At 59.3% G+C, this 17,433-nt stretch overlaps 1 long non-coding RNA gene across 1 annotated transcript; it reads right to left on the reverse strand.

Annotated features, from left to right (window-relative positions):
• Positions 1–1,572: 1,572 nt before the first annotated feature.
• LOC136354937 (uncharacterized) lies at positions 1,573–16,829 on the reverse strand. The gene is made up of 3 exons (XR_010738833.1): positions 16,417–16,829; positions 15,769–15,831; positions 1,573–1,804 (listed from the first exon to the last, which is right to left on the reverse strand). It is a non-coding gene; the product is annotated as an uncharacterized lncRNA (long non-coding RNA).
• Between the last annotated feature and the right edge of the window lie 604 nt (positions 16,830–17,433).

Here is a 17,433-nt window from a genome sequence, read left to right on the forward strand (position 1 = left end):
CCCCCTCTACTCTCGAATTAAATTTGAAAGTATATTATTTATTTATTTATTTTATAAATATTCGAGATGTAAAATTTTTAGCACAAATATATCGTCGTCGCTGATTGAAAGAGCGAAATCGAAACGATATATCGCTAATATATCGCTAAGCCGTTAAGCGAAAATGACGACAACGGGACACTTCGTCACGGTCTCGCAGAATCATGGCGCGATTCCGCCGCATCCGCCACGGTATCGCAACAGCAGGTCGCGAGACCGGCGGTCTCGCTTCATCACCTTGCGAGATGGCCTGATATGACTCATGATCAGTGGACGATTAACGGGTGATTAACGATTAATTAATTACTAATGATGTTAGTTAAAGGAGTAATTGTAATTAATTAATTGCTAATTACACTAATTAATTTATTGATAGCGAGAGTACGCGGGTTAGGTAAGCGAAGTCGCGGTGCGAGACCGAGCGGTTTCGCGCACACCTCGCGCGACATCGTGCAGTAACGCACGATTTCGCGCTTTCATTTCACGACAATGGTATATTTCTGTAAATATTTTCTAAATGAGCGTATTTGTACAAAACCAATGAAAAAGAGGTATATTTTCAATTTTTTTTCCTCTACTCTCTATCCCCCCTCTCTCTCCCTTACAGAACGGTGAGCGGCGGCGCAGCGGGGGGCGGTGGGCAGAGAGGCACGCGACGGCCAGGCGAGGACGGGTAGCTTGCGGTGGCCAGGAGAGGAGGGAGGCGGCGCGCGGCGGCCGGGCGAGAGGAGGGGCCGCTCGAGGCGGCCGGGCGAGCAGGGAGGCGGCGCGCGGCGGCCGGGCAAGGAGGGAGGCAGCGCTCGTCGACCGGGCGAGGAGGGAGGCGGCACTCGTCGACCGGGCGAGGAGGGAGGCGGCGCTCATCGACCGGGCGAGGAGGGAGGGCTCCGACCCGGATGTGACCATCGAGGACGTCGGCGGTGGCGGCCAGGCGAGGAGGAAGGCGCACTCGGCGACCGGGAAAGGAGGGAGGGCTCCAACCCGGATGTGACCATCGAGGACGTCGGTGGCCGGGCGAGGAGGGAGGCGGCGCTCGGCGACCGAGCGAGGAGGGGCGGCGCCGTTCTGCTGGGCATCGCGGGTGGAGCGGCTGACGGCGTGGAGCCCGCGCTCGCCGGCGACCTCCTCCTCTGCCTCTTCCTCCTCCGGCCACCTCCGCCGGGCGTTGACCCCTACGCACCACCGACTCCCGCCGGCTACTGACCCCCGCTCCTCTCCCTCCCTCCCATCGGCCGGCGCGCGCTGCCTCTTCTCCCGCCGGCCGCCCCGACGAGCTCGCCTCCTCCCTCGCAGCGCTCTCGCCACGCCACCCGCCGCCCGTCGTCGCTTCGCCAACCGCCCCTCTGCTCCGCCCTCCGTCCTCCGCCCGCCACTCGTCGCCGTTGCTCCGCCCACCGCTCCACGACGGACTTGGCCGGCTGGGCGTTGAGCCAGCGGACGGTGTGTGAGGACCCAAAATAGGACCTCCTGTGTATAAGTGCTAGTCCAGGATCAAGCTAGCACACACAGACACAAAGATAATATCACAGCCAATATCACAAAGGAAACCTAATATTTAATATTAATAATGACTGTGATAAACCTTATGGCTAAAGTTTACATTTATTCTGCCACGAAGGGCCTAAGGAAAATATTAAAGTAGCAGCGGAAATAAGATAAATGCGTAGTAGCTCCATTCAACTTGCCACAGGCAGTCAACTAGGACTCACGACCTATTCCTCGTCTTCAGCAACAAACTCCTCAGGAAACAGCGGGAACCTTTCTTCTGGAATTGGGGGAAATTGCAAGGTGAGTACATGGAATACTCAGCAAGCACACAGAAATATGCATATGCAAGCTGACAACAAAGAAAATGGCTATTTTGCATAACACAACAATTTGCAGTTATAAACAATTTATAAACAGGTTTAAAACAATAGTTGTAAATAACAGTATTACCAACTATCCATTCACACAGGATTCGTCCACACAGGACCACATAGCTATATTCATTAACCTGCACACAGTTCATTCCCAGTTTTCACAAACTACCCCTCATGAGATATCACCGAGCATGTCCATGACCGCGGACGCGACTATTCGAATAGATTAATTAACACTCTGCAAAGGTTGTGCAGCTTGACCCACAAGATACATCGTCCTTTTAACGGCCATGCGCAAGTGTCACACTTCAGGTTGTGTGTGGCCAAGGAGTCTGTAACAAGGCTTTTTAGAAACTTCGTCCCAACACTGCCTTCCCCCATGAGACACCTTTCCCTCACACAGACAAGAAAGTCCCCATGGCGAACCTAAACTCCTATCATCTAGCCACCTGGGCCGACAGTGCCAAGACTCGGAATCCTACTGGGCCAGGTTCTTCCCATGAGAACATGTGGTTGCACGTTAGGCTCAGATCCATGACTTATGAAGTGAAGTCCTTAATTGACCAAGACAACTTGCCAAACTACAATAGCACACAGCTCAACAGTAGGCTCACACAGAGACCGTACCCGGCAACGATCACACAGATACATTACCACCTAACCAGGTTCACACAGAACCACCCATCACCCCGGTCAAAAAGGTTTTATCCGCCTGTTTGTCGGTGACATGGGACCGGGAGTATCATGACTTAGAGACTTGAGGCAGACACGATCACCCACGTGGCCTAACCCCCTCGGGGGGGGGGGTCGGGCCCGAGGGTGATACGACCGCCCTTCTCTTTATCTCCCCGAGGGGTTGGACCGCTCCCGTCTCGGCCCCGAGGGCCGAGGCGCCCCGACCCCTTGTGGGTTTTGCGCCGCGTATATGGGGTAGGTGAGCATAGCGGGGCTCACCTAACCACATTTATTGCGGTTTGGACGAGCGCGTCACGCCGCATGTAACGCAGTGCAACGCGCTCGTTTATCCGGTCAGTGACCAGTCACAGACCGATCAGATCGTGGGTTAGGTGGCGACAGGCGGTCTGACGCACGCCTCGCCCCATCCCGTCAGGATGAGAGCCTCCAAGCACTCGTCCCTACCCGGAGCCGGCGTGTTAGCTCCTGGAGATGGCACGTTGGTTCCGGTCAGATATATGCCAGGCTTCATCCTAACCATTACAGGCAAGATATTGAATGAAGAAGGGCGAACATGCAGATTTATAGACTGACGCGTGGTGGACAAGAATGACCGATTTGTGACCGGTCTGACACTGGTCATGTCGTCAGCAGACAGCCATTTTCCCACGTCGCGCCTGCTTCCGGCGGAAGTGGAGGTAGGTATGGGCTGTCCCATCAGAAGGTCATTCGGACGACAACCATACAAGTCTCCGTCTGTTTATGAAAAGATAGGATAAGTCCCCACAAAAAAGAGAGAGATGGTGCATGTGGTATCCCCTTGAGGTATAAAAGGAGGACCTTGCCCACTTAGAAGGGGGGATTTTCGGATCCAGAAAGATCAGAGAGGGAGAAAGTAAGAGCTCTCTGGTTCTCCAGCTCTTTTGTAGCTTCTTCATACACAGATCCACCTAAACACAGAAGTAGGGTATTACGCTTCTCAGCGGCCCGAACCTGTATACATCGCCCGTGTCTTGTGTGTTTCCACTCTCGCGAACCTTCCACACTCAGACCAGGAGCTTAGAATCTCACCCAGGGCCCCCGGCCGAACCGGCAAAGGGGGGCCTGTGCGGTCTCCCGGTGAGGAGCCCCACGCTCCGTCATCTGGCGCGCCAGGTAGGGGGCTTTGCGTGTGTTTTTCTAAGCTCTCGCATTCTTTCGTGTGCGCCAAGCTTTTCCTGTTCAGCCCAATGGCCGAACAAGCAAAGGCGCACAACCTCTCTCCGAGTGTTAGCGGTGACGACGGGGAGCAGAACCCACGCCGTCGAGCTCGTACTCCACCGCCCCCTCCACGCCAAAGTCCTAGGCGGGAGGAGGCGCTCGAGAGGGTCGAAGGATCCGCGACTTCGACATCCACGGGTGATAGGGAAGGGCGGCGAGATGGGGAGCGTCGCCTCCTCGTCTACGGCGACGGCAGCACGCCCCAGGGCGCACTCCAAGCTGCGGGCGCGCTCCTACGTCACCCGCCCATTGTCCCTGACCCGGAGTCTCCAGCCCAACGTTGGCTGGACGACGTGGCCAACTTGGTCATGACGGCACGGCAGCGCCTAGGTGCTGGTGGGCGGTCCTCCGCCACCAAGACCTCTGGCACTGCTACCACCGGCTCCGTGTCGTCAAGGCGGAGGGCGCGGCGAGCGGCGGCTGTTGCTCGCCATTCAGCCGCCACTCCTTCGTCAGCGCCTCCGACCCAGGAAGATCTGCGTGGGGGGCCGGATGCCCGCATCAGTATCGAGCGCCGGCGTAATGGCCGGCGTGCTGCCCACGCAACGGAGGGCGCCTCCTCGTCCAGAGTGTCACATCAACACGGACGCGGGGATCAGCCCTCCGTGCCCCCGGTTGGTGGTGTCGGCTGTAGAGCCTTCGTGGCGAGCCTTCGGAACGTCCGTTGGCCCCCAAGGTTCCGGCCCACCATCACCGAAAAATATGACGGGAGCGTCAACCCCGCCGAGTTTCTCCAGGTCTACACGACCGGGATCGAGGCCGCCGGGGGTGACGACAGGGTCATGGCAAATTTTTTTCCCATGGCCCTGAAGGGACAGGCACGGGGTTGGCTAATGAACTTGCCACCCGCGTCCGTCCACTCTTGGGAGGATTTGTGCCAACAGTTCACCATGAACTTTCAAGGCACATATCCGCGCCCAGGTGAAGAAGCGGACTTACATGCAGTCCAGCGAAGGGATGATGAGTCACTTCGCTCATACATTCAGCGGTTCTGTCAAGTCCGCAACACCATACTATGCATCCCTGCACACGCGGTGATCTACGCGTTCAGGGGGGGTGTGCGGCACAACCGCATGCTCGAAAAGATCGCCTCCAAAGAGCCCCAGACTACCGCGGAGCTTTTTCAGCTCGCGGACCGAGTGGCTCGTAAGGAAGAGGCATGGACCTGGAACCCCTCCGGTTCCGGTGTGGCAGCTTCGGCCGCCCCCGGATCCGCTGCTCGGACAGGGCGGCGTGACAGGAGGAGGAAGAAGAGGTCAGCCCATTCCGACGACGAGGGTCATGTCCTCGCCGTCGAGGGCGCTTCGCGGGCCACCCGAAAGGGGAGGCCTGCGAGCGACAAAAAGAAGGAGGCCGGCGCTCCCAGTAGGGAGCGCCCAACCGGCAAGTGGTGCATCGTCCACAACACCTCCCTTCACGACCTCGCGGACTGCCGCGCAGTCAAAAGTTTGGCTGAGCGGACGAGGAAGTGGGAGGAGGAGAGGAGGCAGGAGCGCCAAGAGGGCAAGTCCCCGGCGGTTCCTTCCGGCAATCGGCGAAGTGAGGCCAAGCAGAAGGCCCCCGCCGAGGACATCGATGACGGCGATGATGACCTAGGCTTCCAAGAGCCTGGGGCCACCATTGCCACTGTCGATGGGGGAGCGTGTGCTCACGTTTCTCGCCGGAGCCTCAAGGCCATGAAGCGAGAGCTTCTGGCCGCGGCCCCTACTCATGAGGCGACGCGCCGGGCGCGGTGGTCGGAGGTTGCCCTCACCTTCGACCAGACCGACCACCCACCGTGCGTTGCCCGGGGAGGACAGATCGCAATGGTGGTTTCCCCCACTGTTTGCAACGTGAAGCTGGGGCGTGTCCTCATTGATGGGGGAGCAGCCCTCAACATCCTTTCCCCCGCAGCCTTTGACGCTATCAAGGCCCCAGGGATGGTGCTCCGGCCGTCCCAGCCGATTATCGGTGTGACGCCGGGTCACACTTGGCCGCTAGGTCATATCGACCTCCCGGTCACCTTCGGTGGATCCGCCAACTTCCGCACGGAGCGGGTGAACTTTGATGTGGCGGACCTCAGTCTGCCCTACAACGCGGTCCTAGGGAGGCCCGCGTTGGTGAAGTTCATGGCGGCAGTCCACTACGCCTACCTCCAGATGAAGATGCCGGGCCCCGGTGGCCCCAACTCTGTCCATGGCGACCTCAAAGTCGCGCTTGCTTGTATGGAGCAGCGCGCGGACCACCTCACCGCCGCGTCCAAGCCCGAGGGAGGCGACGAGAGGCTTGGCACCTCCGCCCCCGCTGCCCCGAGGCAGCGGATAGTCACATGCGACGAGGTCCCGGTCAAGGAGGTTGCCCTGGGCGACGGCCCGTCCAAGACCACACGGATCGGTGGTCTTCTGGACGACAAATAGGAAGACGCGCGTCTCTTTCCTGCGGGCAAACGCTGACGTCTTCGCATGGAGACCGACGGATATGCCCGGGGTCCCCAGGGAGGTGATTGAGCACCGTCTCGCCGTGCGGTCGGGCGCAAGGCCGGTCCGGCAGAAAGTACGGCGGCAGGCCCCGGAACGTCAAGCCTTCATCCGCGAGGAGGTGGCGCGACTTCTGGAAGCCGGATTCATCCGCGAGGTCATCCATCCGGAGTGGCTGGTGAACCCGGTGGTCGTTCCCAAGGCGAACGGCAAGCTTCGGATGTGCATCGACTACACCGACCTTAACAAGGCATGTCCTAAGGACCCTTACCCCCTGCCTCGCATAGATCAGATTGTCGACTCCACAGCGGGGTGCGACCTTTTGTGTTTTCTAGATGCATACTCTGGTTACCATCAGATTCGCATGGCTAGGGAGGATGAGGAAAAAACTGCATTCATTACCCCCATAGGAACTTATTGTTATACGACAATGCCCTTCGGGTTAAAGAATGCAGGTCCTACTTTTCAACGCACTACTCGAATTTCTTTGGGTAGCCAAATAGGACGTAATGTTGAGGCTTATGTCGATGACTTGGTTGTAAAGACGCGCAACCAAGAGACCTTACTCTCGGATCTAGCGGAAACTTTTGAGAGTCTCCGCTCCGCCCGCATAAAACTGAACCCCGATAAGTGCGTGTTCGGTGTACCTGCGGGCAAGCTTCTCGGGTTTTTGGTCTCTGCCCGAAGCATCGAGGCCAACCTTGAGAAGATACGAACTATAGAGCGGATGCGCCCCCCCAACAAGCGTAGGGATGTGCAATGCGTCACCGGTTGCATGGCCGCCCTAAGTCGGTTCATATCGAGGCTGGGAGAGAAGGCGCTACCCTTATTTAAGCTCCTCAAACGCTCCGGGCCGTTTACTTGGACGGAGGAAGCTGAACGTGCCCTCACTCAGTTGAAGGCGTATCTCAGCTCTCCCCCAGTTCTGGTCGCCCCGGAGCCAAATGAACCCTTGCTACTCTACTTAGCGGCGACCCCGCAAGTGGTTAGTGCGGCGTTGGTTGTGGAGCGCGATGAGGACAATCCTCATTCCGCGCACCCCCACCCTGTGCTGGCTTGGCCCAGGAGAGAGCAGGGAGGAGAGGCCCCCGAGCCGAACGGTGGCCCAAGGCCCCCGACGACCGGAGCAGGCCCTCTGCCCGCTTGTCAGACGGTGCCAGGTGCCCCCGACCCCCAGGATGGCCCGAGGGCCACTGCGGGAAGGCCGCACCTATCGCCCTCTGACCCCGAGGCTAACCCTGTGCCGACTCGACCCGGGAGAGAGCAGGGAGAAGAGGCCCCCGAGCCGAACGGTGGCCTAAGGCCCCTGACGACCGGAGTTGGCCCTTTGCCCGCTTGTCCGACGACGCCAAGAGCCCCCGACCCCCAGGACGGCCTCGAGGCCACTGTGGGAAGGCCGCCCCTGTCGTCCTCCGGCCCCGAGGTCGTCGGCACAGAAGACGAGTGCACCCCGCGAGGCCGCTTGGACAAAGAGCACCCCAGGGATGTGGCCCCTAGCGAAGAGGATCGGCCCCACCGAAAGGTGCAGCGGCCCGTCTACTTTGTTAGTGAGGCCCTCCGGGACGCCAAGACCCGATACCCTCAGGCCCAGAAGATGCTTTACGCTATTCTGATGGCTTCGAGGAAACTGCGCCATTATTTCCAGGCGCATCGGGTCACGGTGGTTACGTCTTACCCCCTCGGCCAAATCCTGCATAATCGAGAGGGTACTGGACGGGTGGTGAAATGGGCAATCGAACTTTCTGAGTTTGATTTGCACTTTGAACCACGTCACGCTATCAAGAGCCAGGCCCTCGCCGATTTTGTGGCAGAGTGGACCCCAGCTCCCGAGCCCGTCTCAGTCCCCGAGGTCAGCTCGGGCCCCTCACAGCTGCCTCACACCGCCCACTGGGTGATGCAGTTCGACGGCTCCCTGTCTCTTCAGGGCGCCGGTGCGGGGGTCACGTTGACCTCGCCGAGCGGAGACGTCCTCAGATATTTAGTTCGCCTTGACTTTCGGGCGACCAATAATATGGCAGAGTACGAGGGACTCCTTGCGGGACTCAGGGTGGCTGCTGGACTGGGGATCCGCCGCCTCCTGGTGTTAGGCGACTCCCAGCTGGTCGTTAACCAGGTCTGTAAGGAGTACCGGTGCTCTGACCCGCAGATGGACGCTTACGTGCGCCAAGTACGGCGTATGGAGCGCCATTTTGACGGGATAGAGCTTCGGCACGTGCCCAGACGGGATAACACGGTTGCCGACGAACTCTCACGGCTCGCTTCCTCGCGAGCCCAGACCCCACCGGGCGCCTTTGAAGAAAGGCTTGCCCAGCCGTCGGCGCGACCCGACCCCTTAGGGGAGACGGACGCGCCTGACAGGCCCCCGAAGCCCGTCGGAGTCCAGGCCTCGGGACCCGAGGGGAGCGCTCCCAGCTCCCTTAGATTGATTGCTTGGATCGCTGAGATCCAAGCATACCTCACAGATAAGACTCTACCCGAGGACCGCGAAGGGAGTGAACGCGTCCAACGCATCTCCAAACGCTATGTGCTGGTAGAAGGGACCCTCTATCGGCGCGCGGCTAACGGAATCCTCCTGAAATGCATTCCTCGGGAACAAGGCGTCGAGCTTCTTGCTGATATCCATGAAGGCGAATGCGGATCCCACTCCGCCTCGCGCACCTTGGTTGGCAAAGCCTTTCGACAAGGTTTCTATTGGCCGACAGCTCTCAATGATGCGGTCGACCTGGTCCGGCGATGCAGAGCGTGTCAATTCCACGCCAAGCAAATCCATCAGCCGGCCCAGGCCCTGCAGATCATACCACTTTCATGGCCATTTGCTGTCTGGGGGCTCGATATCCTGGGACCGTTTAGGCGGGCCCCGGGCGGGTTTGAGTATCTGTATGTCGCGATCGACAGGTTCACTAAGTGGCCCGAGGCTTATCCGGTCGTCAAGATCGATAAGCACTCCGCACTTAAATTCATTAAGGGCATCACAGCCCGGTTTGGAGTGCCTAACCGTATTATTACGGATAACGGCACCCAATTCACTAGTGAACTTTTCGGCGATTACTGCGAAGACATGGGCATCAAGCTCTGCTTCGCCTCACCTGCCCACCCCAGAAGCAACGGCCAAGTAGAGCGCGCCAATGCGGAAATCCTCAGAGGCCTTAAAACCAAGACCTTCAACATCCTCAAGAAGCACGGCGATTCGTGGATCGAGGAGTTGCCAGCGGTGCTCTGGGCGAACCGAACCACGCCAAGCCGAGCAACCGGGGAAACGCCTTTCTTCCTCGTCTACGGCGCGGAAGCGGTTCTCCCATCCGAGCTCACCCTGAGGTCCCCTCGGGCCACCATGTACTGCGAGGCTGATCAAGATCAGCTTCGCAGAGATGACCTCGACTACTTGGAAGAGCGAAGGTGGCGCGCGGCCCTCCGAGCCGCGCGCTACCAGCAGAGCCTGCGGCGCTACCATCAGCGCCACGTCCGGGCCCGATCACTCTGCGTCGACGACCTCGTCCTACGCCGCGTCCAAACGCGTGCTGGATTGAGCAAGCTCTCACCAATGTGGGAGGGTCCGTATCGAGTGATCGGCGTCCCCCGGCCGGGCTCCGTTCGGCTGGCCACGGGCGACGGCACAGAGTTGCCTAACCCGTGGAACATCGAACACCTTCGTCGCTTCTACCCCTAAAAGGGGATCGGGTGTCAGGTTTCGGGCTCGGGCCAACCCCGCACCCCCCTCGGGCGTGCAAGGTTGGCCGGGGGCTACCACATATGCATATTCTTATTTCTCTTATATCTGTATTTCAATAAAAGCATTTTCGATTTCCTAAAGGTTGTATCTGTGCTGTTGTTTCCTTTTGAAGGATCTTGACTTGAAGTAGGTCACTCGTGTTCAATCCTGCCCTCGGGGGCTCGGGTCGGCTAAAATCGCCAAACGGGGCCCAGAACCGAGCCGTGCCCCGGGGCGTGGTGAACTCCGGGGGGGAATCGGCAAAAACCCACAATCGGGTCACCCATAACCCTCGGTCACCACGCTCCCGGCCTGGCCAGTCTCGACATGTGGATCTCCCCAGGCACTAGCCCCGACCCGAGCCATTTGAGGACTAGGACCTGGGCACGAGCCCTTGTTCAAGCCAAGACACAAAAGGACCGCGGCACAGACATCCTCGTCTCATACACACAACAAATAGAATTGACACAAAAAATTTTCTCTTTATTTGATTGCAGATTAAATTAGTCTATACAAGAAGGGGGCCCGAAGGCCTCGGAAGAAGAAAAGAAGAAACTATTTAAAGATTGGCGGGGGCCTGGGGGCTCACTCCGATGCACCCGGGTCGCCAGCCTCGTCGCCACTGTCGCCCACTCCGCCGTCATCGTCCTCCTCGTCGAAGTTGAGGGCAAACGCGAGCCGAGGGGCCGAACCCTCGAAGCTGTGGACAATATGGTCGGCGGCGTCCCGGACCTGCGTGCGCGCGCCATCCTCGGTCCCGGGAGGGAACTCGTCCAGCGCCGTCCATGGGGAGAAGTCGGGATCCCTGGCTTGGTAACTCGCCAGTACGAGCTCCACCGCTCCTCGGGCGAGATCCCTCGAGGATGACTTAATCGTCCTCTCGAGCTCCTCGGGGAGCCGTTGGAGAGTCCCGGCTATCTCCGAGAGGCGCTGGGCGAGGCCCCCCTGGTTGGCGGCGTACTTCGCAGTCCGCCCGCCCCAGAGGCCCGCCTGCCGGCCGGCGCGGTCTAGACGGGAGACGGCGTCCCGAAGCATGCCGGGCCCTACCTCGCCTGCCAAGCGGAGGGCCTCAACCTCCCCGGCGGACGAGTCTAGCGCGCCCTGCAAATCGGCGATGGTGTGTTCGGCAGCTGCGAGGCGGGCGGTTAAGTCGCTTTCGCCCGCGGCCGCCCCGCAGCTGCGCGCCCTCGCGTCCAGCTCCTCCCGCGCCTCGAGCTCAGCGGCCCGCTGGTTCAGCGCGGCCCTCTCGGCGCGGGCACCTTCCAGATTACGGCGCGCTTGTTCCTCTTGCGCAGCCTCGCGGAGGGACAGGCTGTCCACCAGCCGTTGCGACGCGGCCTCGGCCTCCTCGAGAGCTCGCTCCCGCTCGGTGAGCGCGTCCTCGCGGAGGCGGAGCGCGGACTCTTCTTCGGCACAGGCGGCTTCGTGCACCGCCAGTGTGACCTCCCGAATAGCAACGACGGCCTCGCGATCCGCCAGGTCCCTCTCCACGGCGCAGGCACGCTCTTCTAGCGCCATGGCACGGGCCTCAAGGGCTTCTTCGCGCCGCCGGGATGCCACCTCGGTCTCCGCCGCCCGCCGTTCTCGGGCAGCGGCAGCGTCAAGGACCCCCCGGGCGGCGTCGAGCTTTTTCCCTAACTCCGCCTCCCAGCTCCCGTATTGAAGGCGGAGGGTGTCCTGCGCCTCGTTCATCATGGTGGTGGCGATGAGGGCAGCCCCCCGCTCCTCCTCCACCTCCTTGGCGATCTCCCCCAGCACCTTCTGACGAACTTCGAGCTCTGAGACGTGCCGGCGGTGTGCCTTGCGGCCCACCTCCACCATGGCCTCCACCGAGCGGCGCCCCTCTTCGACACGTGCCCATGCGGCGTCGAGCTCCACCCGCTCTGCTTGCAAGGCCTCCATCTGGGCACTTAACCCGTCCAACACCGTGGTGTTAGCGACGGCCAAGGCCTGCAGAAGAGGTTCTGCGCTCAGTGGAGCAACGGAAGGCGTGGGGAAGAGCCGCCTCGAAGAGGATGCCGCGCGGCTTGGCCCGCCGATGGACGTGCCGGACTCGGGGATGTCCCCCGGACCTGGTTTGTCCTGAGCGTCGCACGAGGGAGTGGGCCCGAGCGATGCGCCCGCGGCCTCGTCGCGAGCTGCTTCGGAAGTCGTCGTCGCCTCGGCCTGGCGAAGTCTGGCCTCCTCCCGAGCGGCTTCTTCAGCTTGGCCAGCTCGGACGACCACCTGAGCAGCTTCCTCGGCTTCTCGAAGGCGATCCGCGGCCTCTTGCCGGTCAGTTTCACGGGTCGCCTCGGAGGATGTCGTCTCCTCGGCCTGGCGAAGTCTGGCCTCCTCCCGAGTGGCTTCTTCAGCTTGGCGAGCTCGGACGGCCACCTGGGCGGCCTCCTCGGCTTCCCGTAGGCGATCCGCGGCTTCTCGCCGGTCAGATTCCCGCCTCCGAGCCTCTGTGGTCGCAGACTGGCCGGACTTGGGATGGCGGGAGGGACGCGACGGGATCTCGCTGAAACAGAAGAAAGACCAGAAGACAAACAAGATGGATGAGTGAAAACTCGCGTTGAGGGAATGAATACGGCCACGATGGGCGTGGGACGAACCTGCGAGGAGGTCGGTTAAACGACCACCTTGGAGGGGAAATAAGGTTTCCCCGAGATGGTTCTGTCCCCCCCATCTTGCGGGGCCGTTTCTTCTTCCGCTCCCCCTCGGGCTGCGACGTCGGCGTGGCCCCTCCGGGCGCCTGCTGCTGGCACGTGCCGCCCCGCCCCCTCGGGGAGGAGATGGGGGAGGGGTTCCTTCCTGCTTCCTCTTCCCCCGGGCGTCGGCAGGGCGGCCGCTCCCCGGGCCCCTGTCGCGGGGCCCAGAAGCACGACCCCCTCCCGGGGTAGATTGTTCCCCCCTGCGGCTCCCGCCCGCGCCATCGTGGCCTCGAGGAGCCCGCTCCTCCGACGCCCCGACCGCCTGCATAATGGTCAGGATGAAGGCGCGGTCTGGATCGCTGCAGAGGGGGAGGACTCCTTGAGGAATGAGGGATGCCTCCACGGAGCTGAGATTCAGCACCCGTTGGACCACTATCTTGAAGTCCTCAGGAGCCCAGTCCCATCTGACTCCCTGGTGAGTCCTCATACAGTCCTCGGACCCGGTGTACTCCCAGGCACCCCGGGTGCGCCGCTGGAGTGGCGCGATCCGGCGACGAAGATAGTCGCCGTACACCATGGCCCCTGTGAGCCCCAGGGATCGCAGGCCCGCCAGGCGGTCGAGGACGGCGTCATAGCCATCTCCCAGATCTACCGGCGCCCGCCAGCTGGAGGCCTGCGCCGGGGGCTGGCTCGGAAGTCGGAGGCGCGCTTCGTCGGCGAGGGGGGTGTAGAACCAGTCGCTCTTCCAGTCATCCCACTTCTTGCGGAGGACGCAGGGAATGTAGCGGTTCAACACCGGCCCCCGCGGTTGGAAGTAGCAGCCACCAACCACCGACGGCGGCGACACCGACTGTACGGTGAAGAACCACCGGAACAGCAAGGGATGGGCGCACCCCGATGAACATCTCGCACAGGTGCGCGAAGATGGCCAATGTCATTACCGCGTTGGGGGTGAGGTGCGCCATCTGGAGATCGTAAAACTCCAGAACATCCATGAAGAAAGAAGAAAATGGCGGAACCAGCCCTGCCATTGCAAAAGGGAGGAAGAAGACGGACCGCCCCGGGTAGCATGGCGCTGGGCGTCCCTCGCCCAGCGTAACTATCTCCCGGCCGGTGGCAGATTCCGGCATGAAGCGGCGCGGCAGCCCGGCCTGCCTCTCGCTCACGATGCGGGAAGGCGGCAGCACGCTACCATCAAGCAAAGCGGAGCCCCGTGCCATGACGCCGGAGGAAGAGATGTTTAAGAGTGAGCGCGTGTGGCGAAGGTAGGGCACAGGAAACAAGGAGTTAGGGCGCAAGCGGCGAAGACAAGGGGAATAATGGCGAGAGGAAGGAAGCAAATCTCTTCCTCGGCGACTTTATACCCTTGCCAACGCTGTGCCCGGCTCCTCGTTTCTCGCGCCCACTATCTTGCCCCCTCGTTTCTCGCGCCCACGCTTCCACTAATCCCATTCGCCCGTTTGCGGTGCATGAGGTGGACATGCGGCTGTGGCAGTCGAGATGGAACATCTCGTGCGCGCGTTAATTACGCTCGCCAACCAAAGCGCCATCACCATATCTCCAGGAAAAATGAACCGGATTGTCCCGATTTTTAGACCGGCCCCACCATGTCACCAGGCCTTAGGAAGTGGCGTCACACCCGACCGCTTCCCTCGAGGAGGGCGATCGCCCTGGCATAACGCCGGGGGCTACTGTCGGTGACATGGGACCGGGAGTATCATGACTTAGAGACTTGAGGCAGACACGATCACCCACGTGGCCTAACCCCCTCGGGGGGGTCGGGCCCGAGGGTGATACGACCGCCCTTCTCTTTGTCTCCCCGAGGGGTTGGACCGCTCCCGTCTCGGCCCCGAGGGCCGAGGCGCCCCGACCCCTTGTGGGTTTTGCGCCGCGTATATGGGGTAGGTGAGCATAGCGGGGCTCACCTAACCACATTTATTGCGATTTGGACGAGCGCGTCACGCCGCATGTAACGCAGTGCAGCGCGCTCGTTTATCCGGTCAGTGACCAGTCACAGACCGATCAGATCGTGGGTTAGGTGGCGACAGGCGGTCTGACGCACGCCTCGCCCCATCCCGTCAGGATGAGAGCCTCCAAGCACTCGTCCCTAGCCGGAGCCGGCGTGTTAGCTCCTGGAGATGGCACGTTGGTTCCGGTCAGATATATGCCAGGCTTCATCCTAACCATTACAAGCAAGATATTGAATGAAGAAGGGCGAACATGCAGATTTATAGACTGACGCGTGGTGGACAAGAATGACCGATTTGTGACCGGTCTGACACTGGTCATGTCGTCAGCAGACAGCCATTTTCCCACGTCGCGCCTGATTCCGGCGGAAGTGGAGGTAGGTATGGGCTGTCCCATCAGAAGGTCATTCGGACGACAACCATACAAGTCTCCGTCTGTTTATGAAAAGATAGGATAAGTCCCCACAAAAAAGAGAGAGATGGTGCATGTGGTATCCCCTTGAGGTATAAAAGGAGGACCTTGCCCACTTAGAAGGGGGGGATTTTCGGATCCAGAAAGATCAGAGAGGGAGAAAGTAAGAGCTCTCTGGTTCTCCAGCTCTTTTGTAGCTTCTTCATACACAGATCCACCTAAACACAGGAGTAGGGTATTACGCTTCTCAGCGGCCCGAACCTGTATACATCGCCCGTGTCTTGTGTGTTTCACTCTCGCGAACCTTCCACACTCAGACCAGGAGCTTAGAATCTCACCCAGGGCCCCCGGCCGAACCGGCAAAGGGGGGCCTGTGCGGTCTCCCGGTGAGGAGCCCCACGCTCCGTCACTGTTGTTTTACACGGTGCAACACATACTACCGAAAAGATAGCACACAGCCACACAATTCATATAAAAATGATTATAAATATATGATTAATCAAAATTATATTTTGCTTGTAAAACAACCTTGAGCGGGCTAAGCATAACTACTCTACCATGAGTTGAGCCCAATGTTCAACTCACAAAGACTAGGGTGACAAGGTATTATGGGCAATCAATAATTATCAAAGGTAGGATAATATTAACAATTAGGTCACGCTACCCATCGATAGTTTATAAACAAAACAATGCATGTATTCAAAACAAAACATTTCACAAATGGGTTCAATATATTCAAAGAGTGCACTTGCCTTGTTCCCAGTATTGTCCTTGCACAGCGTCTTCTGAAGCAAACTGCTCTTCCGCTCCAACGTCTACACGATTGCACACGAAAACAAATAAACACAAAGAAAAACTAACTAAATAACATCAAATGAAATAACCAATTAAACCAGAAGGTAGAGCTCGATTTTAGAAGAATTTAGGAAGAAGAATGGATCGAATCGGAGTTCAAACGGAAAAGTTATGGCCTCCGGAAGTTTGAATTCAGGGAAAATCCGAGGGTAAAAGAAAAAGGAATATTCCGAGAATATTCTCTGGATATTTAATTTCGGAAATTGAATTAATTTTGGATAGGAAAATATATGTGGGCCCACTGTCAGTGGCATAGAGAAAAGGACAAGGAGCAGCTGCTCCATCACACGGCATGGCGTGCTCTGGCCATGGCGCCATGGCGGCTCCAGCGCGGCGGCGTCGGCGGCGTTCGTCGGCGACGGCGCACGGCGGCTGCGGCAAACAGCGGCGGAGGCAGAGGAGGTCGAGGCCAACGCGGTGGCGCAGCACCGAGCTCCGGGACGGCGTGGAGATGGCGCACGGCGACGAGAGGCGGACGCCGGAGTTGAGGTGGAGAGAGAAACGGCGGCGCGAAAGGGAGAGAGGGCTCAGCCTCGGGGCTTTACCAGCGGCGGCGGCACGGGAAGGAGATGGCGGCGACGACGGCGCGGCTCCCGGCGGCGGCACAGAACAGCAGCGGCGATGGCGGCTGCTCACGGTGGAGATGGCGGCGGCGGCTTTGGACGAAGGAGGGGAAAAAGAGGGCGGCGACCAGCGCTATTTATAGAGGAGGGAGTAGCTAGGGTTAGGGCGACGCACGGCTTCGATTTATGGAAGGGCGGCGCCGGTTCTTGCGGGGTTTAGCGGCGGCCGATTGGGCTTGTGGCGCGGCCGGCGCGGGCTCGGTCGGCGGCGGCTTGGGCCGGCGATGCAGAGAGGAGGAGGAGGCCGGGCCGAGGCGGCACGTGGGCTCGGGGCTTGGTCTCCCCGGGCCTGCGGCTCAAGAAGGAGAGAGAGAGCTGGAGGTAGAAGGTGGGGAAAAAGGAAAAAGAGAGAAGAATAAGGGCTAAACTGAAAAAGGGCAGAATAGAGAAAGAGAGAAAGGAAAAAGGGAAAAAAAACAGGGACTTCTCTGGAAAATTCCAATTATAAAGTATTTGGAATTTTTGGAAAGGATTTAGGATTTGAATTAGAATATTGGATTTGGATGGAATTTGAATTAGGGATTGAGCTCCACTTCCGAAATACGAATTAAATCCAACTAACTCCAATTAAGAACCACAAAGCAAACAACGTATTAATTAATTAATCACATTAAAACCCTTTTGATTTAACGAAATTTTCATTAAGCTATTTTAGACGAATAAACCAAATGTGAATTTTCGCAAATAGGCGAGCAGAACAGAAAGCGAAAAATCAGGACGTGACATGGTGGCATCCTCGCCGTCCTCGCAGTACCCAAGAACTCCGAGAAGGGCGCGGCGAGCCCATCGAAGGACCTCCGATGATCATGGAACCCGAACAAGCCGGGCATCATGTCGTCCCCGCTGCCCTACCCCGCCCCGCCCCACCGGCTTCGCATCGCTGTGCACCGGAAGAAGATGACGACGAGGCTGGCGCCCCTTCGGCTTCGCGCTGCCGCC

Source organism: Oryza sativa, chromosome 1 (assembly GCF_034140825.1).
Source record: "Oryza sativa Japonica Group chromosome 1, ASM3414082v1".
Lineage (NCBI taxonomy): Eukaryota > Viridiplantae > Streptophyta > Magnoliopsida > Poales > Poaceae > Oryza > Oryza sativa.